General features: G+C 36.0%; 1 protein-coding gene across 3 annotated transcripts in view; it reads left to right on the top strand.

Annotated features, from left to right (window-relative positions):
* The first annotated feature begins 255 nt into the window (after window positions 1-255).
* CTDSPL2 (CTD small phosphatase like 2) overlaps window positions 256-17,640 on the top strand; it is a 93,436-nt gene continuing 76,051 nt past the window's right edge. The window contains exon 1 of one of the 3 annotated variants that reach the window (XM_037151992.2): window positions 256-766. The gene's annotated coding sequence lies outside the window, so the exon portion shown is untranslated. Of the gene's footprint in view, window positions 772-813; window positions 893-17,640 lie in introns of those variants that run through there. The other 2 variants (XM_037151983.2, XM_037152000.2) reach the window with 2 other exon arrangements.

Below are 17,640 nucleotides of genomic sequence, written 5' to 3'. Positions count from 1 at the left end.
GGATTCGTCTAATCCCGACCTCGGAACTAAAAAAGCAGAGCTCTACCTACACTACCTCTACCAGCGCGCCAAACCGTTAGTCTCACTCTTCCCATTTGGCTCCACCCACCTGGCGCGCCCGGGCTACTAAACTGCAGCTGGTCGTGTGCAGGACGCGCTCCTAAGCCCCGCCTCCGGGGCGAGGGCGCGCTCCCCCTCCCAGCTCTGCTTTGAGCAGTTCCGTTAGTAGCTGCAGGAAAAACCGTCCTTCGGGTCCCCGCCTCTCCACTCCCAACGCTTTACTCTCTACTCTCCTTGCGACCACTACCTAACCAGCTACGGCGGCCCCTAAAGTACAAATATCCCTCAGGCCCTTGGTGTATCTTGATAGGTTTTTTGTTATTTTTATCTGGTCGTTAGACCCTGAGTTCAATTTTTATCAGGAATTCGAGCTCGCGAGTTTCTTCCGGCGGGAGGAAGTCCAACGCTCTCCACGGAAATAAAAGTTTTTTCTTTTTTTTCTTTTGCCTCTGTGGCCGTTCGCATTCCTTCCCTCCCACCTCGCGGAATTGTGGCGGGAGGGGGAGGAGGAAGTCAAGGCGCCTGCGCGGAGTGGCCGCTTTCCATCCGGGTCCCTGTCCGAGCAGTGCAGCAGGTCGGTAGGCGGGAAATGGCGACTGGCTGAAGGAGCTGGGTCTGTTGCTGCTGCGGGCTAAGCGGGAAAGACACCACACATTGCGCAGTCGGGACCATTGCCGGAGCCTGAGGACACTTCTCTGTCGTCACAGTTAGGTAATCCCCCTTGTTCAGACACTGCCGCTGCTCCCAACCTTAGTCCTCCTCCTCTTCCAGGGCCGTCTGCAGGGATCTCCTCCCCTTCTCAACCGGGTTCTCCAGCGGCTCCCGCGCCTAGGTAGGCATGTTCTGTCCGCGCCTCGTACGTCCGCTGTGTGGAGCCGCTCTTCTATGGACTTTCCCCTGGGAACAGAAAGGGAGCTCACTTCCCGCCAGCTTCGGCTCCCAGGCTTGCGCGGCCTGTGTTGTGATTTCTAGGGTTAGATTTCACTTTGCTACCCACCCCCACCCCGATCTCACGTTCCTCGTCCCAAATCCTGTGGTCCCTTCGGATAATTGGGTTAGATCAGTTTTTCTAACCTTGGCCAACCCGATGTTTTCGCTATTTCAATTCTTCCTAGTAGTGTGCTTTTAGGGGGGCGTTGCTCTGTCTCAATTTTTATGAACATCTATTGAGGATCTGGAAGAAGAGATTTCACCAAGTTCCGTTTTATCTTCTGTACTGCTAATATGTTGAGTTGACATTGTTACTTACAGCCCATGTGGAAGGCCTCTGGTTTCTTTAATGATCAGTTAAGGGTGAATCTTATCGTCCGAAGTATTCTACGCTGCCTTTGGTTATTAAATGCCTGCATGGATGTTTACATTTGCATTCTTGATTAGAGTTCCGTCCTAAATACTGTAGAAGTAAATCGTGTTTATTTACTTACTATCTTAGTTGTGGCTGGATGTGTGAATGATGTTAAACGCTTAAGAAGAGTACTTTAGGGAAGCCTAACGCGATACTGCTCGTAAACTGTCCTAAGATCATGAAATGAAATGTACTTTTAGTAGATGTTCCTCCAAGGCAGGGATTTACCTTTCTAATGCTAATAAAACAATACCAATATGAATATACAGATTAATGACCTAAGTGATGTATTTATCTTAGTAACTTTAAGATTGTAGGTTTTTAAATATACTGTTTCTATTCTCTTACAACTTTTAAATTTTTATGTGTTTAGCTATTAAGGCAAGAAAATGGCTAGTTAGAGCTACTTTGTCTTCCTTTATTATTATTATTTCATTTTTACATTGCAGACTAGTTATCCATAAAGAAGTAATAAAGAAGCTGTTGTTTTTCAGAATTATAGTTTATTTTTTTAACTAGTCAAGTTTTTAAAATGTGGTTCTTATTACGTATCATTTGATATTTATGACTCAAAGGCTTTTAGCACTCGGTCCATCTTAGAAGACTTCACTGTTGTTAGTGTATTATGATTAAATTTCCGTAATGAACAGGAATACACAAACATCATTGTTGTAATTTGGTAGATTCCCCACCCAAGGTCATAAAGAAAGTCAAGGCAAAATGTAGCTCTTACTCGAAGTAGCCTTTAAGGATTGACTTGAACTTAATACTTCTAGGACCAAAAAATAGGAAGTGAGAAGTGGAGGTGAGGGCATGTTAGATACTTGCTGAGCCAATTTGTTTAAAAAATAGGGCCAAATGTGTGACTTAAAAGGATATAAACTGAATTATTGGTCTGGTGTAGGCTTTATTTGTACTTTAATGACTTTTCTAGGTAGTTTATAAAGCATTAATGTTTTTAATAAAGTTTGGTTTATAGGTAGCTGAGTGAGCATTGTATTTTGTCTTCAAGAATTCTCCCAAATTGTTTTAATTTTACATTTATTTAGTGCCTGCACTCTTCCAATGCTCTGAAAGAATTTAAAAGCTCTAAGTTGTATAGTCCTTAACCTTGTTGGACTTGTAGCTGTATAGAAATTCCAAATAGGATTGCAGAGAAAAACTGAATGGGATTGGTATGTTTTATAATAATACAATCCAAATAGAGCTAGTAATGTTATTCAAAGTTGTATTTTTCCCAAATACATCTAGCTGATTCCCCCATTTGAGATTAGTTCTTGTTTTAAAAAACTTGGACCTGTTGTTGAGAAAGACACTAGCTAGACTCTAGACTTGCAGATTAATTGCAGATTGAATAACATGATATTAAATGATCCTAGTTATAGACAATACTTTGGATTAATGTGGTAGAAAATAAAGTGGTATGTCAGAATTAAAAAAAACTCTATTATCTAATTATATCTGTAATTTACCAAGTCGTTATGAAAGCATAAAGTAGAAAAGACACTTTAAATACTAAATGTCAAGTGTGCTGAGAGGACTTCATACATAGTTGGTGTGCTCTAAGTAATTCGAGATTAGTTAGAAAGTTATCTAGCCATTTTCACTGCATTGGCTATAGGGGGTCATTTGCTGTACTTTGAAGATAGAGGATTTATGATAAAACCATACAATTGCAGTTTCAGTCTCCACTTGACATTTGCCATGAGATGTATATCTAAGCCGGGCATATATTCACTACTGATTATATGACTACATTAACTTTTAATTCACAGTATATTATGTTGTAATTGGAACTGTATTACAAATAAGTAGTTAACTTATGAATAGGTGGTTGACTTTGAAGTGTAGTGAGAATTGCCAGTACCAAACTTTATTTGTGTCTTTCCTATGTGTAATGGATTTTTTCCTAAAATATTCTGTTTAAAATCACAAATTTTCTGGAAGAGAAACTTTAAAGTACTGTCTTTTATTGACAGTATTGGGACAGATTAGTTTGTCAAGTAAACTTGTTGTAGTTTACAAACAGGTGAGAGTTCAGAGGCAGTGGAATGTAGAAGTAAGCTTTTATGCAATGTCTGATTAGGACAGGTGTGACATACAGGAAGATTGTCTAGGGGAGAAAGGCAGTCTGGGTGTAGAATCATAGTTTGAAGCTTGGGCCTCTTGGGGTCCTTTGGGAGTCTTGTGAATCTGACAGTAATGATGGGTGAGACTAAGTGTAGTCCCTAGGAAGAATTGTGGGACTTTGAGGATATATATGATTTATAGGTTTGGCCAGCCTCCCCCCCCCCTTTTTTTTTTAACCTCATCTGTAGGTTCCCCAGTTAGTATGGTATTTTTAGAAAAGAATGAAGAGAAACAGTAAAATGCCATTTAAAAGAGAAAGAGTGTTGTAAGGATTTATATACAAATCCTTTGAACTTTAAAGTCACAATAGGCCAGTTGATTATATTACTTCATGTTTTATGGTATTCATAGGCTCTCCTGTATTAATTTAGAGAGATTGTAGAAAAGGAAATATGTCTAGATTAAACATCAATCAATAGCAGTGTTTTTGAGGTTCCAGCGATCAGATTTTCAAATCTGTAATACTTTTAGGACCAGTAAATACTTACTACTTGGATTAAAGAAGCACAAAATTTTTAGTATTGGAAGGTGCTTGAATACTTTATAAATAATTGGGATTAGTATCTAGTAATAGTGGTTTATGTAGTTTAGAACAGGAGTGTCAAACTCATTTTCACCGGGGGCCATGTCAGTCTCGAGGTTGCCTTCAAAGGGCCGGATGTAATTTCAGCTCCTTAACAGTTAAGGAGTAGTTACATTTATACAGTCCTAAAATTATTTCAGCCCTTTGAAGGCAACCATTAGGCTGATGTGGACCCCCGTGAAAATGAGTTCGACACCCCCGGTTTAGAAAATATTTTTGCGTCTATGGCCATACCACCCTAAACATGCCCAATCTTGTCTGATCTTAGAAGCTAAGCAGGGTCGGGCCTGGTTAGTACTTGGATGGGAGGATATTTTTTTCTTTAGACTAAATATGGTTCTTTGATATTGAGAAATTCATTAGGAACTTAAAAAGCAGAGACATTGCTAATAGTAAGAAGGGGAAGATTAACACACTGTTAGCAGCATAACTTGATATTTTAAGTTTCTTGTGTTGACCAGTTAGAGTAATTTTTAAGTAGGAATTTACGAGTATGTTTTAGTTTTAAAAAGTATGTTACTTGTTAAAGAAAATATCCAGAACACATAAATATCTTTTTAGTTGAGAAAAAACTGATTATTAAGTAATAATTGCTTTCTTCCTGATATTTCTCAAATTTGTATGATCATCCTATTGAGTTGAAAATGATGAACTTCTCACTGACTTTACAAGTACCTGCTTTAGTGCATTTTGTTAAATAAGATAATTATACAGTCCTTGAAATATATCAGTACAGTCCTTTCTGATGTACTGATAAAGGTTATTCAAAAAATATTCACAATCACATTTCAAACAATCCTTGATTTTTCCCTGATTGGGAATATACCTTTTTATATTTTTATTTTATAGTCTCAAATAAGATGGAACTTCTTTTGGAGAATTATCCTTATACTTTATTTTTGACTAGTAATTAAAAAATTCCGTATTCATAAACCTTATTATCAGTTTATCAAATCATAATGATTAGTTTTTCCTTGGTATGTACTGGTGACAATAGTGCAAAATTATTTCAGATACTCAATGCAAATTTATTTTGGGCAAAGACCTTGATGTTTTACTTTATAATTTTAAGATTTTTTAGTTAATAACTATTTTTCTTCTTTGTTAACATCTCACTAATTCTTTTCTTAGTGTGTTCTGAGGGTTTCAGATTTCTACTGGCATGAGAGTAAGTTTAGTATAAAATTAGAATTTTTTTCAATAGACATTTTTGTCAAAAGAGTATAAATAAGTAGTTATTTCTCTCCCTTTGTTCTGTTTTGTTGAGAACTACTTAAACAAAAAAACACTCTTAGGAAAACTACTGAAATTAAGTTCACTTTTTTGAATCTTTGATTTATCTTTGTTAATGTATCCATCAAGTGCATTGTAACTATGTGTATAGGTGACTCACCCCAGTAAATTAAAAAATATATATTAGAATATGTATATTTTATAGAAATGGTAGTAATAAGGTGGAAAATGGTAAATTAGAGTGACAAGTTTCCTCTGCTTTTTAAAGGGAAAATTTCTCATCAGTATTATGGTAGTCAGTTCTTATGAGTTCATAACCTGTATTTCTACTAAAATAACACTTGTATTACAAAGTTTTATTGGTAGAGTTTCATACCATGTAATAGAATGCTCTTTACAGGTTGTTTAAATTATATTTTCTGGAAGTATAGTTAATCTCCAAATTATTGTTCTTTTAAAACTTAAGTTAAAGAAATGCAAGTATGTCCTCAGCAGAAGGACATAGTGTCTCATTCTGTCTGTTACATGATTTTGCTCTGATGGTATTTCTGCTGAGGACATGCAAGATTTTGAGTTGGGGTGTTATTAGTAATTCAAAACATGTATCTGGCCCTGGCCAGGTGGCTCAGTTGGTTGGAGCATCATCCAGTACATCAAAAGGTTGCAAGTTCAATCCCTGGTCAGGGCACATACCTAGGTTGTGGGTTCAGTCCCCTCTTGGAACACATACAGGAGGTAACTAGTCAGTGTTTCTCTCTGTCTCAAATCAAAATATATATATTTAAAATATTTTTTAAAACATATCTGAATGACTGTGCCTTAAGTATTTTCAGTGATCAACAAACAGAATAATGACATTTTCCTGGAGTGTTTTAGTCATCAGTAATCTAACAGAACACATGTTTTGTTTCTCTAGAGAAAACTAATTGATCATGGTTTTAGAAAATTCTCTCTCTTTTGGTTGTTCATTGAAGAAAACCTTAAAACGAAAAAACTGCTTAATTGTATCAACCTAACTCAGCAGCAGCTCTTTATTTATTTTTTATATATTTCTCATATTTTGACAAATGTTTTTGTTTGTAATTTATAGTTAATAGTTTCTGAGGAATTCCATGATACTAGCTAATAAAAAAGACAAAAATTATACACCAGAAATAATGGTGACCCAGAGAGACCACCTGTATTTACCATATACTTTGTTGGGAAGGGTTCAGTGAAGAATGTTGGAGTTGATGCTTTATATAATATTCCTGTGTTTATTCCTTCTGCCTTAGTTGACTTTTGGCTTTTATTAGATGATATATGGGAAGGACAGAGAAACCTCCTTCTCTGAAGTGATTTAATGAAGGCTTAAGGAAGTAGTAGAGAGTAAAAGTAGACAGTTACAATACCTGAAGCTTTTGCTTTCAGATTAGTCAAGTTACAAATAATAGACAGTGAAAATGGAAGTTGATGCTTTTGAAAATGTCATTTGGTGTCAGTGAAAGTCATGATTTTTAGATTATTTTCATGAACATAAATTTTAATATAAAATATTTAGTAGTGATGCCATTTGTAATAGAGTATAAATTAACAAACCCATAGAAATTTAGAGCTAGAGAGACTAAAGGGGTCATCTTGTCCAGTCACATTTCTTTATTAATAATGGACCATTCTGAGGACTTTATTAAAAAAACATTTACTTTCTGCCTGGCTGGTTTAGCTCAGTGTATTGAGCATGGGCTGTGAACCAAGGGATCGCTGGTTCTATTCCCATTCAGGGCACATGCCTGGGTTGCAGGCCAGGTCCCCAAAGTGGGACTCGTGAGAGGCAACCACACATTGATGTTTCTCTCCTTCTCATTCTCCTTCCCTTCCCCTATCTCTAAAAAAAAAAAAAATTACTTTCAGAGAGAGGGGAAGGGAAGGAGGAAAAAAGGGAGAGAAATATTGCACACTCCTAACTGGGGGCTTGGCCTGCAACCCATGCACTTGGCTTGACAAGGAATCGAACCAGCAATCTATCAGTTTGCAGGCCAGCACTCAGTTCACCGAGCCACACCAGCCAGAGCCTGAAAACTTTTTAACTGCTTGTAGTGGATGTTTGTTTTAATTAGGGTGTTATGGGGTGAGTTGTGTGAGGTAGAAGGATGAAACAGATCAGTTTAATAACTCCTCATTTTGACAACTCTTTTGATAAAATTTATGTGTAGTGAAATGCACAGATATGATGTCTAATAACTTCTTTGTTGTTGAGGAAATAAAGTGCTAGACTGATTGCATGACTTAATCAATGTCAGAGCTAATTAATGTTAGATTTAGGATTGGTACCTCTTGCTTCAGAGAGGTTATTCCTGTAGTAACTCCCTCAGGAGCCTACTCCAGAACCCTGCATGCATATATTCTTTATATAACCAACTTATAATATATATATATGTACCACATTTTATGTGAAAAACCTGACTTTATTACTTTTCAAGTTCTTTTTATTACCTTTAAACATCTTTTCATAATTTTATTACTTTCTTTTGTTTCCCTTTTATCCCCTTCATTCAGTAAACATTTGTTTATAAGAATACACATTGGGTTAGTCCTAGATAGTTTTGTAAGAATTCTTCATATACAATGTGCTATTTTTTATGGGAATTTATACACTCCAGACCTTAAGGCAAATTATCAACTGAGTTTTGCTTGTATTATTACAATCTTTTTTTTAATTTATTTTTTTATTGATTATGCTGTTACAGTGGTTCTATTCCCCCCTTCATTTCCCTCCACCCTACCCCCCATCCCCACCATTACCCCCCCTTTAGTTTATGACCATGTGTCTCAAGTTCTTTAGATTCTATATTTCCCATACTATTCTTGCCCCCCCCCATCTATTTTCTTTCTACTGTCTATGCTACTTATTTTCTGTACCTTCTCCCCCCCTTCTCCTCCTGCCACTCCCCTGTTGCTAACCCTCCTTGAGATCTTCATTTCTGTGTTTCCACTCCTGATCTAGCTGTCCTTTTAGTTTGCTTTTGTTTTAGGTGTGGTTATTAATAACTGTGAGTTTGTTGTCCTTTCACTGTTCATGTTTCTTTCACTTCTTTTTCTTAGATAAGTCCCTTTAACATTTCATATAATAAGGGCTTGGTGATGATGAACTCCTTGAATTTGATCTTATCTGAGAAGCACTTTATCTGCCTTTCCATTATAAATGAAAGTTTTGCTGGATAGATTTGCGATCGTAATTGGCTCAAATATTGTTTGGGATCAGGGATTTTTGAAGAGGAAGGAAATTCTATGAGGAAGGAACATTTTTAGTTTATTTATAGGCCCCTTTTGTAAGCAAGAATTGATTACTGCTGTGAAGATTGTGTTTTAGGGACATAGTCCCCCTCCCCCACCCAATTATCTTTTTTTTTTTTTTTTTAAGGGAAGTGAGAAAAATTGTGGTTCAGTTCAACAAAGATTGAGTTATCATGTGTGTCACTTTACTGGAGTGTCGGATAAGATCTCTGCCTTCAAGACTCTTGCAGTCTAATGCAGTTAAAAAAGACAAAAGAACAGATTATTTCAGCCTTGACTGGTGTGGCTCAGTAGATTGAGTGCCAGCCTGCAAACAGAAAGGTCACTGGTTCGATTACCAGTCAGGACACATGCCTGAGTTATGGGCCAGTTGGGGGCATGTGAGATACAGAGAGAGGCAACCAGTAGATCTATCTGTCACACATTGATGTTCCCCCCCCCTTTATCCCTCCCTCCCCCCTCTCTAAAAATAAATACATAAAAATCTTTTAAAAAGAGATTATTTCCATATAATTTGCTAAGGGCTAAAGTAGAGATAATCACAAGTTTACAGGCTTGGGATGTGGAAGTGGTTACTTACTGGTGTGAGTGATACCTTCACTGAGCTTTAAATGATGAAGATAAGAATTCATTGAATATTTGAGGCAAAGAAAAAGCAGAATCATGATAGAACACAGTGTGAGCAGGAAACTATTATTACTGGTATACAAAGAGTGAGGCAGCAAATAGCAATGAAAAAAGACTGAGAGATGAATCTATAGTTATATATAATATAATGCCAGAGTTTAGTCTTTATTTGAAGGGAGTTGATGGGAAGAAAAAGGCAGATTTTTGTAATACAGGGGATGGGGAAAAGAGAAATATTTTAGAAATAAAATCAGGATTTGGTGATTGCCCATAGGGCATGAGGGAGAAGAGGAATGCCTGGAATGTTTGGGATGGTTTCTGGCTTGACTCATTAGGTAGATGATGGCACTTGTGATCAAGAATATAGTAGTAGGGATATTACAATAGAAAGAACTAGCATGGGGATAGGAAAAGTGTTTTCAGTTTTGGATAAGATTAATTTGAGGTGCCAAGTGAAAGTGTTGTCAAGGCTTTTGGATGTGAGTCTGAAATTTAGAGGTGGTCCAGAAACTAATAGAATTTATGTGTCAAATTATAATGAGCCTTGGGAAGAGATTGTTTCCCCTGCAACTCTATTCCTTTTAGCGGGGCTGCAGGTGAACAGAAAGCAAACTTCACTGCCCAGTTTTAGATTGCTGAACAATCAGCTCTTTCTATTTATGAATATGAAATGAGATACTGAAATGTTGAGAAAGTGTGAATGTTTTTCACTATATACTTTTTCTCATAATTTCATGAATTCTTAGGCTATAAATGTTGCCCCATTGCTCTTTGTTTTCTGTTGTAATTTCTTAAATTGTATCTTTTATTAATTAGTAGATTTATTTCCCCAGTTCAGTCATTTCCTATTTACCTGTGTTACTATTATTAATAATAGAAAAGAACTTAATTAGTAATGGAGCTCTAAAGAACCTAGAGGATGTGTCAAATTCTAAGATGAATAGTAGGACTATCAAGATGAGGCTGTATGTGTATGTTTAAAACTGTTTCCTTTATATTTTAATTTTGGGTAATAAAATTTGGTTATTGCAGATGTTATATAGGCAGTTGGTTTCATTAATATGTGTCATCTTTGGTTTTGGTATTATGGTAATGCTGACTTCATAAAAATGAGTTGGTAAGTGGTTTCTTTATTTGCATATATATTTTTTAATTTTTATTAAATTTATTGGGATGACATTTTTAAATATTGCTCACATAGGTTTAAAGTGTACATTTCTATGATACATGATCTATATATTGCATTGTGTGTCCTCCAGCCACAGTCAAATCATCTTCCATCACCATATATATATTTGGCCTCCTTTACAACCTTTACCAACTCCCACTCCCTTCCTTCTTGTAACTACCATACTGTTGTCTGTCTATGAGTTTGTTTTATATCCCTGTTATGAGTGAAATCATGGTTCTCAGCTTTTTCTGACTTAATTTACTTAGCCTAATGGTCTCAAAGTCCATCCACATTGTCACAAATGGCATTTCATTTTTTCTTATGGCTGAGTAGTATTCCATAGGGTATATGTACACATCTTTTTTATCCAGTCCTCTTTAGAGGGACACTTTGGTTGTCTTCATGTCTTGGCCACCGTGAATAATGCTGCAGTGAATATAGGGGTGCATAAATCTTGTCATTGCTGGGTTATATTGTAACTGTTCTTAACTTTTTGAGGAACTACCATACTGTTTTCCATAGTGGTTGTATCAGTTTACATTCCCACCAGAAGCAAGTGAGGGTTTCTTTTTCTCCACAGCTCTCCAACACTTGTTATTACCTGTCTTATTGATAATAGGCATTCTAACACATGTGAGGTGGTATCCCATTGTAGTTTGATTTACATTTCCCTAATAGCTAGTAAAGTTGAGAATCTTTTCATTTATCTATTGGCCATTTGTATGTCTTCTTGGGAGAGGTGTCTCTATGGGTCCTCTGCCCATTTTTTAATTGGATTGTTTGGTGTTTAGTTGCATGAGCTCTTTATTTTGCATATTGACCTCTTGTGGGAAGCATTGTTTGCAAATATCTCCCATTTTGTTGTTAGTGGTAGTTGGTTGGTTGGTTTTGCTGTTGGTTTCTTTTGCTGTGAGGACGCTTTTTACTTTGATACAGTCCCATTCATTTACTTTTGCCTTTGGGGTCAAATCTATAAAATGTTCTTTATGACCAAAGTCCATTAGTTTCTACCTATGTTTTTTTCTATGTAATTTACTATATTGGGTCTTATATTTAGGTCTTCAATCCATTTTGAATTAATTTTTGTTCATAGGGACAGATTGTAATGTAGTTCTTCTGCATGTAGGTTCCCAATTTTCCCAGCACCATTTATTGAAGAGGCTTTCTTTTCTCCATTGTGTGTATTTTGCTCCATTGTCAAAAATTATTTGACCATAACATAGTTTTATTTTGGGGCTCTCAGTTTTGTTCCATAGGTCAGTGTGTCAGTTTTCCTGCCAGTTCCATGCTATTTTGATTATCATAACTCTGTAGTATAATTTGAAGGCAGATGGTGGGATACCTGCAGCTTTGTTGTTTTTTTGTCAGGATTGCTTTGACTATTCAGGGTCTCTCGTGGTTCCATACAAATCTGATGATTTTTTGTGTTATTTCTTTTAAGAATGGGATTGGGATTCTGATGGGGATTGCATTAAATCTGTACATTGCTTTGGGTAACATGGCCATTTTAACTATGTTGATTCTTCCAATCCATGAACACAGAATATCTTTCCATTCCATTGTGTCTTTCTTAATCTCTTTTAACAATGCTTCGTATTGGGTTGGCCAGAAAATTTGTTTTTTCCCCTAAGATGGCTCTAGTAGTACTTAATTGTTAATTTCATTCAAAACAATTTTGTTATATTGTATTGTGACAGCTGTTAAATCAGGGTGCATTTTTAAAAACCTGTAAAACTGGTGAATTTTTGTGTACCCATTTTAATATTGAATGTGGAAGAAAATATGTAACTTTTTGGCATATTATGCTTTATTATTTCAACAGAGGTAAAAATGCAACTGAAACTTAAAAAAAGATTTGTGCAGTATATGGATAAAGTGCTGCGACTGATTGTGTCAAAAGTACTTTGGGAAGTTTTGTGCTGGAGATTTCTCACTGGACGATGCTCCATGGTTGGGTAGACCAGTTGAAGTTGATAGTGATCAAACTGAGACATTAATTGAGAATAATCAACATTCTGTTATGTGGGAGATAGCCAACCTACTCAAAATATCCAAATCAATAGAGCTGTTAGTGAAATGAAAAATCAATCTTTTATTTTATGGAAAGAGCCATATGAAGTTTTTGGCCAACCCAGTAGTTTTCAGTATATAGGTCTTTCACATCTTTTGTTAAGTTTATTCCTAGGTGTTTTTTTTTCTTTTTGTTGCAGTTGCAAAAGGATTAGTTTTTTCATTTTTCCCCCCTGAAGCTTCATTGGTAGTATATAGGAAAGTTGTATTCTGCAGCTTTACTATATTTTTTAAATTATTTCTAATAGTTTGGTGGAGTCTTAGGGTTTTCTGTCAACTGCCTTTTTTTTTCTCTTGCCTAATTGTTCTGGCTAAAACTTCCAGAACTATACTGAATAAGAGTGGTGAGAGTGGGCATCCTTGTCTTGTTCCTGTCTGCTGACTTCATAAAAGTGAGTTGGTAAGTGGTTACTTCTCTTCTGTTTTTTGGGAGAGTTTGTATAGATTTTTTTTTTTTTTTTAAAGACGTTTGGTATGATTCTCCAGTGAAGCCATTTGGGCCTGGAGTATTCTATGTTGGTGTTTTTCTACAGTTTCATTTTTTAAAAATACAGCGATGTTCATGTTATTCTTCTACAAGAGCTTTGGTGGTTTTATTTATTTATATATTTATTTTGAAGAATTTGTTTTTCTAAATTGATGCATGTATGGGAATAAATTTGTTTGTAATCCATTAATTTTTTTTAATGTCTGTACTATGTTTAATGAATGATCAGGTTCCTGATACTGGTAATTTGTGTCTTGTTCCTTTTTTCTGTCTTGCTAGGGGTTTATCAATTTACTGATTTTTTTTCTTTAAATCAACTTTTGACTTCATTAATTTTTGGTTTTTAACCCCATTGATTTCTGTTTCTGTTGAATGCTTTGTCTCTTAACAGTGGGTTGTATTTTCTTCCTTTTTAGTGAGTCTTGCAATATTTTATGAATCCTGAATATCACGAATATCACAGTAAAAACTAAGTACATAATATTTATACCTGGAAAATTGCTCTCCTGGAGTTCTAGTGTAGGGGATGGAATTAAGATGAGTTTTGGTTTTGTTGTTGCAAAGAATACTTTAAGTAGCTTCAAATTTCTCTAGTGTTACTTTGTCCTTAGGCTAATGTTAAAGTGTGGGGAAGTGTTTCTTCTTTTTCCTGTTGACTCTCAGTTTATGCCTTTCCCTGTGTGACTGTGACTGTATGTGGAATTTAGCCTCTCTTGATCCTCTCCCAGTGGTAGACTACTGTTGTGGACTCTGGACTGTCTCTGTTGTCCTGGTTCAGTGGCAGTCTTAGATAGACCCTGTGTGTTTGGAAAAGTTTCCGAAGTCTTTTTCTTACTGGTAGGAGATCTCTAATGACATTGGTATAAGATCCGGGCTCAAGATTATTTCCAGCCCCTCTTCTAGTGGTTAGGGTCTTTCCCTGTACCACCTTTCTTAATTATGTCTTCATTTGTGTACTTATGGGTGACTGGTGCTCCCATCCCAGCCTTTAAGGTTTTGTTCCTTCTGGGGCAGACGGATTTGGTTGGGGCTTTAAATTATTTTTCTAGTAGAGGCTGTTCCCCTTCTCCAGTCCCGCACCACAGAGGAATACTGTCCAATCTGATGTTCCCATGTTGTGAGCACCTGGTGGAGGTCTTTGGCAAAGATCCTACAAGATTTGGATTCTTGTTATATCGGTAGCTCTCAGGAACTACATGCTTATGCTAGCCCCCTCTTTACCTCTTAGACGAATTCATTTTACTTACTTTTATGATACTACAATCTCTTCCTTTGCTCTGCTACCTGTGAGCCAGTGTTTATATTCTTTCTCTCTGAGAAAGGGCTTATCTTTTGTTGGCTCTGTATTTGGTTGCCTCAAGTCCTTATCTCCTGATGGATTCAAGAAAAGTTTAGTTTTGTTATTTATTCAGTTTTGTTGTTGTTAGGCATTTTTTTCTAGCTTTCTATTGCATAGGCAGAAGCCAATTAATGTATATAAGTGGACTTTTAGACAAAACTCAAGTTTATCAGAGGTATTCTCCACTGTTTTCTGGACCTGTAGTTTATAGTTTTGTGACCAATTTGGCCTCAGGTTCCTTGGGGAAAAACTCCCTTTTTCTTGGTTTAGAGCGCGATTTTTAACCCATGTGCTAAAAGAATTTTTAAAACATACAGTACCTGACTATTTAGTCAAAGATACTAACCTCTTTTCCCTTAGATTGTCAGGTTAAAAAATGACAACAATCAATACAACAATAACCATCTGGTGTGAATGAACAAAAATTATACATATTTTTTTGTGAGATCAGCAAAATGTACATATTTTTTGGTGTGTGGCAGAATTTTGGTAATTAGTTTCTGTGTTCTGTGAGGTGGAAAAGATTGAAGATCGCTGGTTAAACTGAAGGAAATCAGGTTGGCTAGATTGGTTGTAAAGAAAGAGAAAAATTTCTTAACTGGCCATAGATTGCTTTTTTCTCTTCCCTAAACACTGTGGCTCCCCTCAAACTATCTTGTGGTCAGTTCCTCTTATAATTTTTGTTGTCTTTTCCTAGAACCTGTCTGCTCCCAACTCTGCTTACTCTTCCATTCCATTTTCTGTTACGAAGCATTCAGGTAAACTAGTTATATACTGATTTTTTTAAATCCAGAATTTAAATGAGATATTTCTGTACTTGGTATACCTGATAATCCATTATTTTTTTGTCTATAGGTTATTTTGTCATGTTTTAAAAGAAGTAAATATTTAAAAGGCAGAGCAGGAGGGAAAATTTTACTTGGTCCCTTTGGTATACCTTATTTCTGTCCCTGTACTATCTGTCCTTCCCCCTTTCACTGTATTTTATTTAAAAAGAAAAAAATGTTTTCCCAATCCAGAGTTCTAAGGGAAACTTTTACCTTAGTGGCTTAAGAAAAAGTGATGGATTGAGCCCTGGCTGGCGTAGCTCAGTGGATTGAGCGTGGGCCTGCGAACCAGAGTATTGCGGTTCGATTCCCAGTCAGGGGACATGCATGGGTTGCAGGCCAGTTCCCAACAGGGGACACATGAGAAGCAACCATACATTGATATTTCTCTCCCACTCTTTCTCCTTCCCTTCCCCTCTTTTGAAAAATAAATAAATAAATAAATAAATAAATAAATAAATAAATAAATAAATAAAAAGTGATGGAGACCCATAGTTAAAAAAATTGTGGTAAAATATACATAACGTAAAATTAACCATTTAAAAATATACAGTTCAGTGGTATGAAGTATACCATCTTGTGCAACATTACCACTATCCACTGCCAGAACTTTTTCGTCTTCCCAAACTGAAACTCCGTATCTATTAAACAATAACTCTCTTTCCCTTTCTTCCCTAGGCTCTGGCAACCACCATTTGTTTCATATCAGTGAATTTGACTACTCTGGGTACCTCATATAAGTGGAAATACAATATTTTTTCTTTTGTGACTGACTTATTTTACTTAGCTAGCATAATGTCTTTTTTTTTTTTAATTTTAGGAAAGAGAGAAAGAGAAGTTGTTGCAACTTATTTATGCATTCACCAGTTGCTTCTTATGTGCCCTGACCAGAGGTCAAACTTGTAACCTTGGCCCATCCCGATAGCACTTTAACCACCTTAACTATCCAGCTAGGGCCCAGAATTTTCTTTTTGAGGCTGAATAGTATTTCATCTTATGTAATGTATATACTATGTTTTGTTTCTCCATTTTATACATTGATAGACACTTTGTTCTGCGTTTTGGCAACTGTGAATATGGCTACATAAAATATGTTTGAGTCCCTGCTTTCAGTTCTTTGGAGTATATACATAGTAGAATTGCCAGATCATATGGTAATTCTGTGTTTGCCTTTTTTTTTTTTTTAATTTAAAGGTTTTTATTTATATCTGGAGAGAGGGGGAGGGAGGAAGAAAGAGAAAGAGAGAAACATCAATTGATTGCCTTTCACACACACCCTGACCAGGAACCCAACCTGCAACCCAGGCATGTGCCCTAACCAGGAATCCAACCAGAGACCTTTTGCTTTGTTGGGACCTTGCCCAACCAACTGAGCCATATGATCAGGGCTCTGTTTAATTTTTTGGAGGAACTGCTATAGTATTTCCCACAGTGACTGCATCATTTTGTCTTCCCATTAGCAATGCCTAAGGATTCCAATTTGGTTTTGATTTGCATTTTCCCTAGTGGTTAGTGAGGTTGAGCATTTTTTTTTGCATGTGCTGATTGATTGTTTGTATGTCTTCTTTGGAGAAATGTCCGTTCAAGTCTTGCCCTTTTTTGATTTGAGTTTTTGATTCTGATTCAGTCTTTTGCCCATTTTTGATCCAAGTTTTTGAGTTGTAGAAGTTTTTAAAAATATATTCAGGATATTAATCCTTTATGAGATATATGATTTGCACATATTTTTCTCCCATTTCATTGGATGCCTTTTTACTTTGTCAATAGTGTGTCCTTTGATGTGCAAAAGTTTTAATTTTGATGTAGTCAAATTTATTTCTTTTCTTTTGTTACCTGTGCTTTTGGTGTCATATCCAAAAAACTCACTGCCAAATCCAGTGTCAAGAGCTTTCCCCTTATCTTTTCTTCTAAGAATTCTATTGTTTTAGCTTTTTTGGTCTTTGGTCCATTTTGAGTCAATTTTTGTATATGGTGTAAGATAAGAATCCAACTTCATGGTTTTTGTTTGTGTATGTGATGGGTTTGCTTTTGTTATTGTTTGGGTTTTTCTTTTTTTTTTTTTTTGCATTGGATATACAGTTTTCCTCAGAATTAAAGTTCTGCAATTTTAGTATGGATACAGATAGGCCTGGAGGTATGGAATATAGTGTTTTACATTGTTTGTATAATGGCTTAGGTTCTAGATTTTTCTTTTTAGTTATATTATAGGTAAAAATATGCCAGAGGAGCTGCTCTGGAACTCTAATTTCCATTTGTAAGATTTTTTTCTACGAGAAGTTTGATTTTTGAGCTCCCACTGCCAGTTTGTAAATACAGCTGTTTGCCAGTTGACCCTGTTTTTCCTCAGGAAAATCACCCATTGTGAATGACTGTTTAAAAAAAGCATAGAAGTAAAAAAAAAAAAAAAAAAGCCTTAGAGGAAAATTTGAATTTTTGGTAACTTTTAAGTAGCTAAGGTATTTTGTTGGTGATTAGTACACTGTTTTTACATCGAT

This window comes from Artibeus jamaicensis, unplaced genomic scaffold (assembly GCF_021234435.1).
Source record: "Artibeus jamaicensis isolate MK-2021 breed Jamaican fruit bat unplaced genomic scaffold, CSHL_Jam_final contig_3201, whole genome shotgun sequence".
Lineage (NCBI taxonomy): Eukaryota > Metazoa > Chordata > Mammalia > Chiroptera > Phyllostomidae > Artibeus > Artibeus jamaicensis.
The sequence above is the reverse complement of the archived record's forward strand: the minus strand, read 5'-3'. Positions and strand labels throughout refer to the sequence as shown.